The sequence below is a fragment of the Triticum urartu genome, chromosome 5A (genome assembly GCF_056163025.1).
Source record: "Triticum urartu cultivar PI428250 chromosome 5A, HENAU_Tu73, whole genome shotgun sequence".
Classification (NCBI taxonomy): Eukaryota; Viridiplantae; Streptophyta; class Magnoliopsida; order Poales; family Poaceae; genus Triticum; species Triticum urartu.
Window position 1 is genome coordinate 388,639,717 of NC_141877.1, and position 11,126 is coordinate 388,650,842.

Genomic DNA, 11,126 nt, shown 5'->3' on the forward strand with positions numbered 1-11,126 from the left:
GTAAGTGACCGTGAAGGTATTGACAACCCCTAAGCGCGTTGGTTGCGTTGAGCTATTGTTTTTGTGTAGGTACGAGGGACTCGTGCGTAGCCTCCTACTGGACTGATACCTTGGTTCTCAAAAACTGAGGGAAATACTTGCGCTACTTTGCTGCATTAGCCTCTCCACTTTGGGGAAATCCAACGCAGTGCTCAAGAGGTAGCAGGCAACTCTTCTTCTTATCCTTTGCACTTGGTGTCCTCGTCGTCTTTCCCATTGGATGTAGCTGCTCCTTGGCCTTCTTCCAAGTACCTGATCACACATAGTGTTTTCACTTGAGGTTGCAGCCATGTATCATGCATAGAAAGTGGTAGTTCGGAAAGGAGCGAGTTCACCTTATCTTCGATAGCCTTTGCTCATGCTCTTGTCATTGGTCCAAGTGGTGTCGTGGGAGACGTAGGTAGGTCCATGGGGATAACCTCGGGATGCTCCGCATCATCTCCTCTCCCTTGGGAAAGATCCGACCTTGGATTGAATTCTTCATCACCATGGTAGGGCGAGAGATCCTTGACGTTGAAGATGTCGCCCATGTTGTACTTGTCGCGCGGGAGGTCGATCTTGTAACCGTTGTTGTTGTAGCATGCAAGCACCTTGAAGGGTCCATCCGCTCATGGTAGAAGTTTGGACTTGCGTTCGTTGGGGAAACGGTCCTTGCGAAGGTGTATCTACACAAGATTGCCGATGTTGAATATCATTGGTTGCTTGTTGACGTTGAGCTTGGTCGCGAGTCGTTGTACTTGGCGCTTGATGGTGTGCCTTGTGTCTTCATGTATCTTCTTGAGATAGTTCACTCGGGCACTTGCGTCCATATTGATGCGCTCTTGTAGTTTTAGAGGAAGAATGTCCAATGGGGACAATGGGTTGAAACCGTAGATGACCTCGAAGGGGGACTTGCCGGTAGTTGAGTGTCTTGCTCGGTTGTAGGCGTACTCGGTGATTGGTAGACACCCCTCCCACTCCTTGATGTTCTTCTTGATTAGCATGCGAAGTAGAGCGGAGAGTGTGTAGTTGGTCACCTCCATTTGGCCGTCAGTTTGTGGATGGTATGCCATGGAGAAGAGTAGCTTGATTCCGAGCTTGGTGCATAAGGTCTTCCAAAAGTAGCTTAGGAACTTGACGTCGTGGTCCGAGACTATCGTGTTTGGTACTCCATGGAGGCGAAATATTTCCCTACAAAAGAGATTGGCAACATGTGAAGCATCGTCTATATTGGAATGAAATGAGCCATCTTAGAGAATCGGTCCACAACGACAAACACGGAATCCTTTCCATTTCTAGTTCTAGGAAAACCAAGCACAAAATCCATGCTAATATCTTCCCATGGTTGATACGGAATTGGAAGAGGCATATAGAGACCATGGGATTGAGCTTTAGACTTAGCTTTGCGACATGTAGTGCATCGATTGGTGAAGCGGTTGACGTCGCGGAACATCTTGGGCCATTAATAGTTCTTTGAGAGCGTAGCAAAAGTATTGTCGCGTCCAAAATGTCCCATTAGTCCTCCTCCATGAGATTCTTGCAAAAGCAACAAACAAAGAGAAGACTCGGGGACGCATAGTTTGTTAGCTCTCATAAGATAACCATCTTTGATGTAATAGCGTTCCCAAGATGTATGCGTCAAACATTTGGCATAAGGAATAGCAAAATTAGGATCATGCACATACAAGTCTTTTATCTGCTCAAAACCAATGACATCCAATTCAAGTTGAGTAACAAGCATGCATATGCGCGAAAGAGTGTCTGCCACAACATTTTCCTTACCTTTAATGTACTCGATGATATAAGGAAAATACTCAATGAATTCACTCCACTTATCATGACGCTTGTTCAACTTAGTTTGACCCTTAAGGTATTTAAGTGTTTCATGGTCGGTATGGATGATAAATTCATGAGAGCGAAGATAATGTTCCCATTCATGCAAAACTGCACTAAAGCATATAGCTCTTTGTCATAGATGGGGTAATTGAGTTGCGCTCCGGAAAGTTTTTCACCAAAGTAAGCTATGGGGCGCTTCTCTTGTATTAACACACCACCTATGCCATTACCACTAGCATCGCAATGAATCTCAAAGGGTTTGTCAAAATTGGGTAATGCAAGCACGAGAGCATGAGTAAGCAAATTCTTAAGCTCTGAATGCGGTATATTGGGATGGTCCCCAAACAAACGGTGCATTCTTCTTACTCAAAGCATGCAAAGGTGAAGCTATGGTGTCTACGGTAGAAACTGACTAAACCAAGGAATCTACGCACTTGTTGCAAGTTGGTTGGTTGAGGCCAGTTCTTAATAGCGTTGATCTTAGATTCGTCAACATGAACACCCTTAGAAGACACAACGAAACCAAGAAAACAAACTTGTCGACACCGAAAATGCATTTGTCCATATTAGCAAAAGGTGCTCTTTTCTAAGAGTTTGTAGCACAGTCTTAAGGTAGGTGACATGATCTTTGAGAGATTTGCTAAACACAAGAATATCATCAAAGTAGACCACATCAAATACACCAATATAAGGTCAAAAAACAAAATTCATGAGTCGCATGAAAGTACCGGGTGCTTCGGATAAACCCATTGGCATAACAAGCCATTCATATAAGCCAAACTTGGTCTTAAATGCGGTTTTCCATTCATCACCTTCTTGGATGCGTATTTGATAGTAACCACTCTTAAGATCAATCTTAGAGAGAATTGTGGCTCCGCTAAGCTCATCAAGCATATCATCTAGGTGTGGTATGGGGTAACAATAACACACGGTAGCAGCATTGATAGGACGACAATCGAAACACATGCGAAATGTACCATCTTTCTTGGGAACAAGGATTACCGGGACGGCACAAGGGCTCAAACTTTCTCGAACATGGCCATTGTTGACGAGTTGTTGTACTTGCCGTTGGATGTCCTTCGTTTCCTCGGGGTTGACGCGGTAGGGAGCCTTGTTAGGAAGTGGAGCTCCAGGAATGAGGTCGATTCGGTGCTCGATGCCTCGTAGAGGAGGTAGACCCGGAGGTACCTCATCGGGGAAAACATCTTGGAAATCCTGAAATAGAGAAGATAACACTAAAGGTAGATTGTGAGAGGTGTTAGCTTTTGGTGCCTCGTCCTTGCACAAAAGGACATAGTGCATGACACTTGATGGGTTCTCACACACTTCTCTTATCTCACTTTTGGTGGCAAATATAACTAAGTTCTTCTTGTCGCTCATCGTGGAGGCACTTGATTTGGGCTTGTGGCGCTCACTCTCTTTTTGGTGGTTCGCTCTCTCACTATTCTCTCCACGATGGGTGGTTTGCTTGTCGGCGATCACTTGGCTTGGAGACATAGGGAAAAGTACATACTCCTTTCCTTTCATCTTGAAGATATAGTGATTCGTTCGGCCGTGGTGGATGACACCTCGATCAAATTGCCATGTTAGTCCAAGAAGAAGGTGGCAAACGGTCATTGGAACGACATCACACTCCAAAGTGTCTTCGTAAGCTCCGATTTTGAAGGAGACTTGTACTCTATGCTCGACTTGGATAGTGCCGGAATCGCTTAGCCATTGAACTTTGTAGGGATGTGGGTGCTTTGTCTTGGGCAATTGGAGGTTGGAGCAAAGTTCTTCACTTGCTAAGTTATGGCAACTCCCTCCATCGATGATGGCCTTGACAGACCTTCCATTGATGCCGGCCTTGGTATGAAAGATATGGCATCTTTGGTCTTCTTCTTGTTGATGTTGAAGAGTCAAGACCTTGGAGACAACGAGAGCGGGGCTTGAATCTTCATCACAAAAGACTTGATCCTCTTCATCTTCGTTCACTTGCCGGTGCATTGCCACTTGCTCAAGTGCTTCCATTTCTCCTTCACTCATGGAGTTGTATGTACCATCATCGTTGAGGATCATGGTGCACTTGTTGGTACACTCAAAGGACTTGTGGCCTCGGCCTCCGCATGTGAAGCATTTGAAGGAACTTTTCTTGATGGTCTCATCGGCTGGGGTAGATGATGATGAAGCTCTAAGCTTGAAGTTGCTTATAGAAGGAGGACGACTTGAGGTTGTCAAAGTTTTCTTGTAACTTGACTTGTCGTTGTTGCTTGTAAATGGCTTGGTTGAGGTAGAATGTGTTGGAGTCGTTGAGGCTTGGTTGTTGGAGAAGTCATATGACTTGGATGAGAACTTGGCATACTTGAAGTCATCTTGCACTTGACATTCCGCTTTGGTAGCTTGACGCACTAGCTCGATGAGGTTTGAGTATGGTTGGAAGTCGGCAGGGCTGGCCCTGAGGGGGGGCAGGGGGCATCCTCCCCGGGCCCCCAAAATCTAGGGGGCCCCACCCGCAACAACTAGGCCTAGGTAGCTATGAGGCCTCTGTCAGGAAAAAATCAAACTGGCTTTATCACACAGACGTGCGAGCGCAAAAGCAGCAAACTGATCACTCGATCCCACCACTTTTTGCACCCAGCGACTGAATTCGTTTGTATCACAATCGAAGGAGCCATACGTGACCAAGTCCTTCACCTGAAAAAAGGAGCAATTGACGCGAGCCCTTCCTATTCCATCGCGGCATAAGCAGGCCGCTTGCGCAGCTATTCTAGCCCTAGGCCGCCGACGCCCGACGTTCTGCCAGTGCCGCCGCCTCTCCATCATGAGTGTAGTGGTAATTTCCTTCCTAATTCGCCTCTGGTTTCAGTTCCTATGGCTCCCATCTGTAATTCTATATAGGCAGTTTGGAACACTTCTAATCTAGTTCGCCTTTGATTTCAGTTCCTATGGCCCCCATCTGTAATTCTGTATAGGCAGTCAGGAACACATCTAATCTAGTTCGCCACTAATTTCATTCCAGGGGCTCCCATATGTAATTCTGTATAGGCACACGCACTGAAGCAGCGGCGCTTATCATGCAATCATCAGGTATATCCTGTTGCCCGTTCCTTGATGCATAGCCGCCTAGCCGGTACCGTTCAATAGTTGATGCAACAATTTTGGTTTTTTCCAGCATTGTGTGTTAACATGTCGTCCGACGTATGCATCGGGTAGTGATGAAAGGAAAAGGAAGAAGGTCATGGATAAATTGGTACAATCAGAAAATGAAGATATCCAGACAAAATTATCAAGAGTAATAATGGTGCTTCTACTGCTTCGATAAACCAAGATGATGAGTTGGCGATGTTGCCATAAAGGAAGAGGAGCAAAATATTGGGAATTTGGAATATGATCAACAAGAAGAAAATGTCAGACACCAACATCAGCGATAATAATGTAAGTGGCTCCGAGAATGTAGGTAATTCATGGGATGTACATGCACAATTTTCTAGAACTGACGAACAACCTGTTCATACTCCTGATATTTATTATCCAAAAAATTAGGATAATCTTGATAATAAAGAAAGAGACATCTTATTATAGTTGAGAAAGGGCCTATGAGAGAGGGGGAAATGGAGTAGGCAAGTTTTGTTAAGAATAATAGCCATTTAAAAATATTTTGGTAAATGTAACTTGTCTTTCCGAGGAAACTGAGAGGTTAAATGGTTTCGCCACATTATGCATCGTGAAGAAATTATTGTATGAGATTGACATCAACCACATCATGTGACACAACATCAAGGAATGCTAGAAGAAAATTTTAAGATAATATGTATAAATTATCTTATTCACATACTGATTTTGGATTCATTTAAGTGTTATTTATAATATTTCATACATACATATTCACTATTATAATTACGATGTCTACATTAAGGGCCCCGAGATTTAGTTTCTCCCCGGGCCCCCAAAATCTCAGGACCGGCCCTGGAAGTCGGCGATCTTCTTGATAGGATGATTGAGTCCATTCAAGAAACGTGCCATAGTTTGCTCATCATATTCAGTGACATTGGCTCGTATCATGGCAATCTCCATTTCCTTGTAGTATTCTTCAACGCTCTTGGTTCCTTGCTTGAGGAGTCGGAGTTTCTTGAAAAGGTCGCGGTTGTAGTAGTTTGGCACGAAGTGTGCTCTCATGACATCCTTCATTTGCGCCCAAGTAATGATGGGTGGTTCACCTCTTGCCTCTCGACGCTCAACGACTTGTTCCCACCAAATGAGGACGTAGTCTTGGAACTCAAGTGATGCCATCGCGATCTTCTTCTCTTCTTCATAGTTGTGCAAGCGGAAGATTTTGTCAACCTTCAATTCCCATGAAAGGTACTCCCCAGGATCATTGCTTCCATTGAACATGGGCATGGTGAACTTTAGCTTGCCATAGCATTGCTCTTCATTGTGTTGGGGTCGGGGATGATGACGTCCTTGACGAGGAGGATCGTCTCTCTCAACTTGTTCTTGCCTTGGAGGATTTCCATTTTCTTCTTGCTCTTGTTGAACTTGAGGTTCTTGGCGAGCTTGTGGAGGAACTTGTCGAGCTTGATGATGCACGCGAGCTTGATATATTCGTTCGTGAACTTCATCATAGAGCGCTTCTTGATGCTCACAAGCTTGTCGGCCTCGGTTGGCTACAGCTCGACTTGAATCTCGGAGGGCTTGTTGTGCCTCAAGTTCTTGAGCTTCTTGCAGTTGTTTCTCTTAACGTTGTGCCTCGGCATCTTGTGCATCTTGATGTTGTCTCCCTCGCTCTTCCTCTTCGTTTTGGCGTTGGCATTGTCGTTCTCATGCTTGCGCAAAAGTAGCTTGGTTTTGACGATGTCGTTGTTCTTGAGAGTTGTTGTCGTGTAGAGGGTTGCGGTTTGCTTGACGATCCTGGCACGCGGCATGTCGAAGAGTATTCAATGCCGGTGTATGATACGTCTCCAACGTATCTATAATTTTTGATTGTTCCATGCTATTATATTATCCGTTTTGGATGTTTATGGGCTTTATTATACACTTTTATATTATTTTTGGGACTAACCTATTAACCGAGAGCCCAGTGCCAGTTTCTGTTTTTTCCTTGTTTTAGAGAATCGCGGAAAAGGAAAATCATACGGAGTCCAATTGACCTGAAACTTCACGGAACTTATTTTTGGATCAGAAGAAGCCCATGGAGTATCGGAGATGGACCAGGAGAGTCCCGGGCTGCCCACGAGGGTGGGGGGCACGCCCACCCCCCTGGGCGCGCCGCCCTGCCTCGTGGGCAGCCCGGAGATCCACCGACGTACTTCTTCCTCCCATATATACCCATATACCCTAAAAACATTGGGGAGCACAATAGATCGGGAGTTCCGCCGCCAGAAGCCTCCGTAGCCATCGAAAAGCAATCTAGACCCGTTCCGGCACCCTGCCGGAGGGGGAATCCTTCTCCGGTGGCCATCTTCATCATCCCGGTGCTCTCCATGATGAGGAGGGAGTAGTTCTCCCTCGGGGCTGAGGGTATGTACCAGTAGCTATGTGTTTGATCCCTCTCTCTCTCTCTCTCTCGTGTTCTTGAGGTGGTACGATGTTGATGTATCGCGAGCTTTGCTATTATAGTTGGATCTTATGATGTTTCTCCCCCTCTAATCTCTTGTAATGGATTGAGTTTTCCCTTTGAAGTTATCTTATTGGATTGAGTCTTTAAGGATTTGAGAACACTTGATGTATGTCTTGCGTGGGATACCCGTGGTGACAATGGGGTATTCTATTGATCCACTTGATGTATGTTTTGGTGATCAACTTGCGGGTTCCGCCCATGAACCTATGCATAGGGGTTGGCACACGTTTTCATCTTGACTCTCCGGTAGAATCTTTGGGGCACTCTTTGAAGTACTTTGTGTTGGTTTGAATAGATGAATCTGAGATTGTGTGATGCATATCGTATAATCATACCCACGGATACTTGAGGTGACATTGGAGTATCTAGGTGACATTAGGGTTTTGGTTGATTTGTGTCTTAAGGTGTTATTCTATTACGAACTCTATGATCGATCGAACGGAAAGAATAGCTTCATGTTATTTTACTACGGACTCTTGAATAGATCGATCAGAAAGGATAACTTTGAGGTGGTTTCGTACCCTACCATAATCTCTTCGTTTGTTCTCCGCTATTAGTGACTTTGGAGTGACTCTTTGTTGCATGTTGAGGGATAGTTATATGATCCAATTATGTTATTATTGTTGAGAGAACTTGCACTAGTGAAAGTATGAACCCTAGGCCTTGTTTCAACGCATTGCAATACCGTTTGTGCTCACTTTTATCATTAGTTACCTTGTTGTTTTTGTATTTTCAAATTACAAAAACCTTTATCTGCCATCCATATACCACTTGTATCACCATATCTTCGCCGAACTAGTGCACCTATACAATTTACCATTGTATTGGGTGTGTTGGGGACACAAGAGACTCTTTGTTATTTGGTTGCAGGGTTGCTTGAGAGAGACCATCTTCATCCTACGCCTCCCACGGATTGATAAACCTTAGGTCATCCACTTGAGGGAAATTTGCTACTGTCCTACAAACCTCTGCACTTGGAGGCCCAACAACGTCTACAAGAAGAAGGTTGTGTAGTAGACATCAAGCTCTTTTCTGACAACGTCTACAAAAATGTTTAGCACTAAATCTTTGAATGATGAGCATGATTGCAGTGTTGTTTGTATGAACTCCTTGAATATCCATAGTACTAATGATGATTGCATTAGTCATGATGAAAATATCTCTTATAAGCATGTTAATTTTTGTGGAGTGCATTGGGTTTGCAAGTACACACCAAATAGGGAGGATAGATATTGCAAGAGGCATATGAATTTAGAAACTAAATTGTTGCAAGAAAGGCTAGATGTTTGTGCTGAAAATTTAAATTTTCTTAGCCGTACTTGTGAACTTTGCAATGAACATGATCATTTCAGTACCCAATGCAAATTGTTTCATGATTGTATCGTGTGCAAAAATTGTGATGACTTGATTTCCCTTGCACATCATAATGAACTTAGTTTGCTCTTGGGTTATGAAGAAATGAAACGTAAAACTAAGGTTATTCCAGAATTTGCCCTTGATAGAGTTCTTCATTTTGATCTAGAGGAAATTTATATGTATTGCGCGGTGAATTGCATTGAAAATCCTTATATTGCCAACTACATAAAGAAAAGAAAACAAATAGAGGATGAAGAGAATACTAATGAAAGGGAAGAGACTTCCCAATATCCTCCTATTATTTCTTATGATGAATCAGGTAACGAGGAGGAGCCTCCTATTCAACCAATCTCACTAATAAGGAGCTCCGAAAAGAGGATTAAACCCACACATGATGTGAAGAAGAAAAAGAAAAGACGGAGAAGCAAAGGTAGAAAGGTATCTGTAGCGACTAGACCTCAAACAGTCTGATCTCTGCGCTTCAGTGTCATCCCTGGATCAGTAATGCTGACACGCACAGTACTTAACAGAGTAGCAATCACACACTTAGTATATCGAATGTCTCAAAAGAGAACTTATTACAATAAATATGGCTTAAAGCCATCTAATGACGATAACAGCGGAAAGCTTGGAAGCTTGAAAGATAAGTGAGTCCATCAACTCCAACGGCATCACTGAGTATAGAACCACGACCTAAAGGCACCTTACTCGTCATCTGAAAAGTCTGCAACATGAATGTTGCAGCCTGAAACGGGTCAGCACATGGAATATGTTGGCAATGTAACACATAGAGAGTAATGAAAGGATAAGGCTATACTACATGCATTTTTGGCTGGTGGAAAGCTCTATGGTTACAGTTTTGTGTAAAGCCAATTTTCCCTACTGCAAAGGAATAAATTTTATTTAACTATCATGGTAGTTGTTAAACATTGAGAGTGTAGACACCCTCTCAATCCCAATTAAGCATCAACTTTAAAACCCAACAATATTAATTAGAGTAACATGATGAGATTCACATGATAATCCAAGTACTAGATACTCAAGCTGTCCATAACCGGGGACACGGCTAACCATGATTAGTTTATACACTCTGCAGAGGTTTGCGCACTTTTCCCCACAAGACTCGATCTCCTCCATTGGGATTCTTGCACTACCTAGTGTTTGAGAAACGGATGACCGAGACATAGTCTTTCAGAAGTGCTAGCACCTTACGAACGGGTAGACCGTTACACCTACTTTCCCCTACATCTGCTAGTCTACCACTGTAAGAGTTCGCATGACTTAATCAACTATGCTAGAGCCCATAGTAGCTTGTGGCTGCACACGGAAGTTTCTAGTATGAATAATCTCATGATCCCTTTGAGCCTGGGTGGCGGTCCATAAAGAAAAACAGGCAATCGCTGGAATACCCAGGTGCCTCAATCCACCCAGATGTGTGTTTAAATTGCCACCTTAAATAAACCATTAATTTAACAATCTCACATCTGTCATGGATACACTCACCCAATCCACGTCTACTAGCATAGCATGGCAATAGAAGCAAACGTAGAAGTAACTCCCAAAGGTTTGATAATAAAACAGGTAATAGGTACTACCTCATCTACTTCCCAACCCACAATTTAATTAGATCCTAATCATGCAATGTTTGAGGATTGATCTAATGCAATAAAAACTGGGTAGTAGGAGGTATGATCAAACTATTACTTGCCTTGCTGATGATCCGCGAAACCTAGCGATTCGAAGTAGCAAGCGGCGCACTCCGGGTACACTATCACAAACAAACAAGCATACAATAAGTACTCATCTAATGCACGGGTAAAACTCAAATAAGAGATCGAACCAGAAAGTTCAACTTAAGAACTCCGGTTTGCAAAAAGAATCAAATCGAATGAAGCAACGAAAGTCAAACAGCAAAAGAAACAAGCTTCGTTTACTAATCTGGATCTAAGTAAAATTTTACACAGGCAAAAACTTGTTTGAGTTGGTTAAACGGAAAGACGGTTTCGAGATGAAACTCCAGGCGCTTGAATCGCCTGATTCCGATAAACGAGTGAAAAGTTATGTTAGAAAGAAAATGGGGTGAGGAATCGCGATCAGAAATAATCGCGGAAAATCCGAGAAAAAGAAAAACGAAGAACAAATTAACGAACAAACGTTCGTTATCTGGAACTAAACAATGAACTCGTTCGTTAAATAAACTAAACCGGAAAAAAACCGATCTATCTAAAAAAATGGATCAAAAAACCGATCGAAAAACCAGCGAAAACCGAACGGTTTTCTAGGAAAAACCGGCGGCGGCGGGGTTAACCTCAGCGGTGGC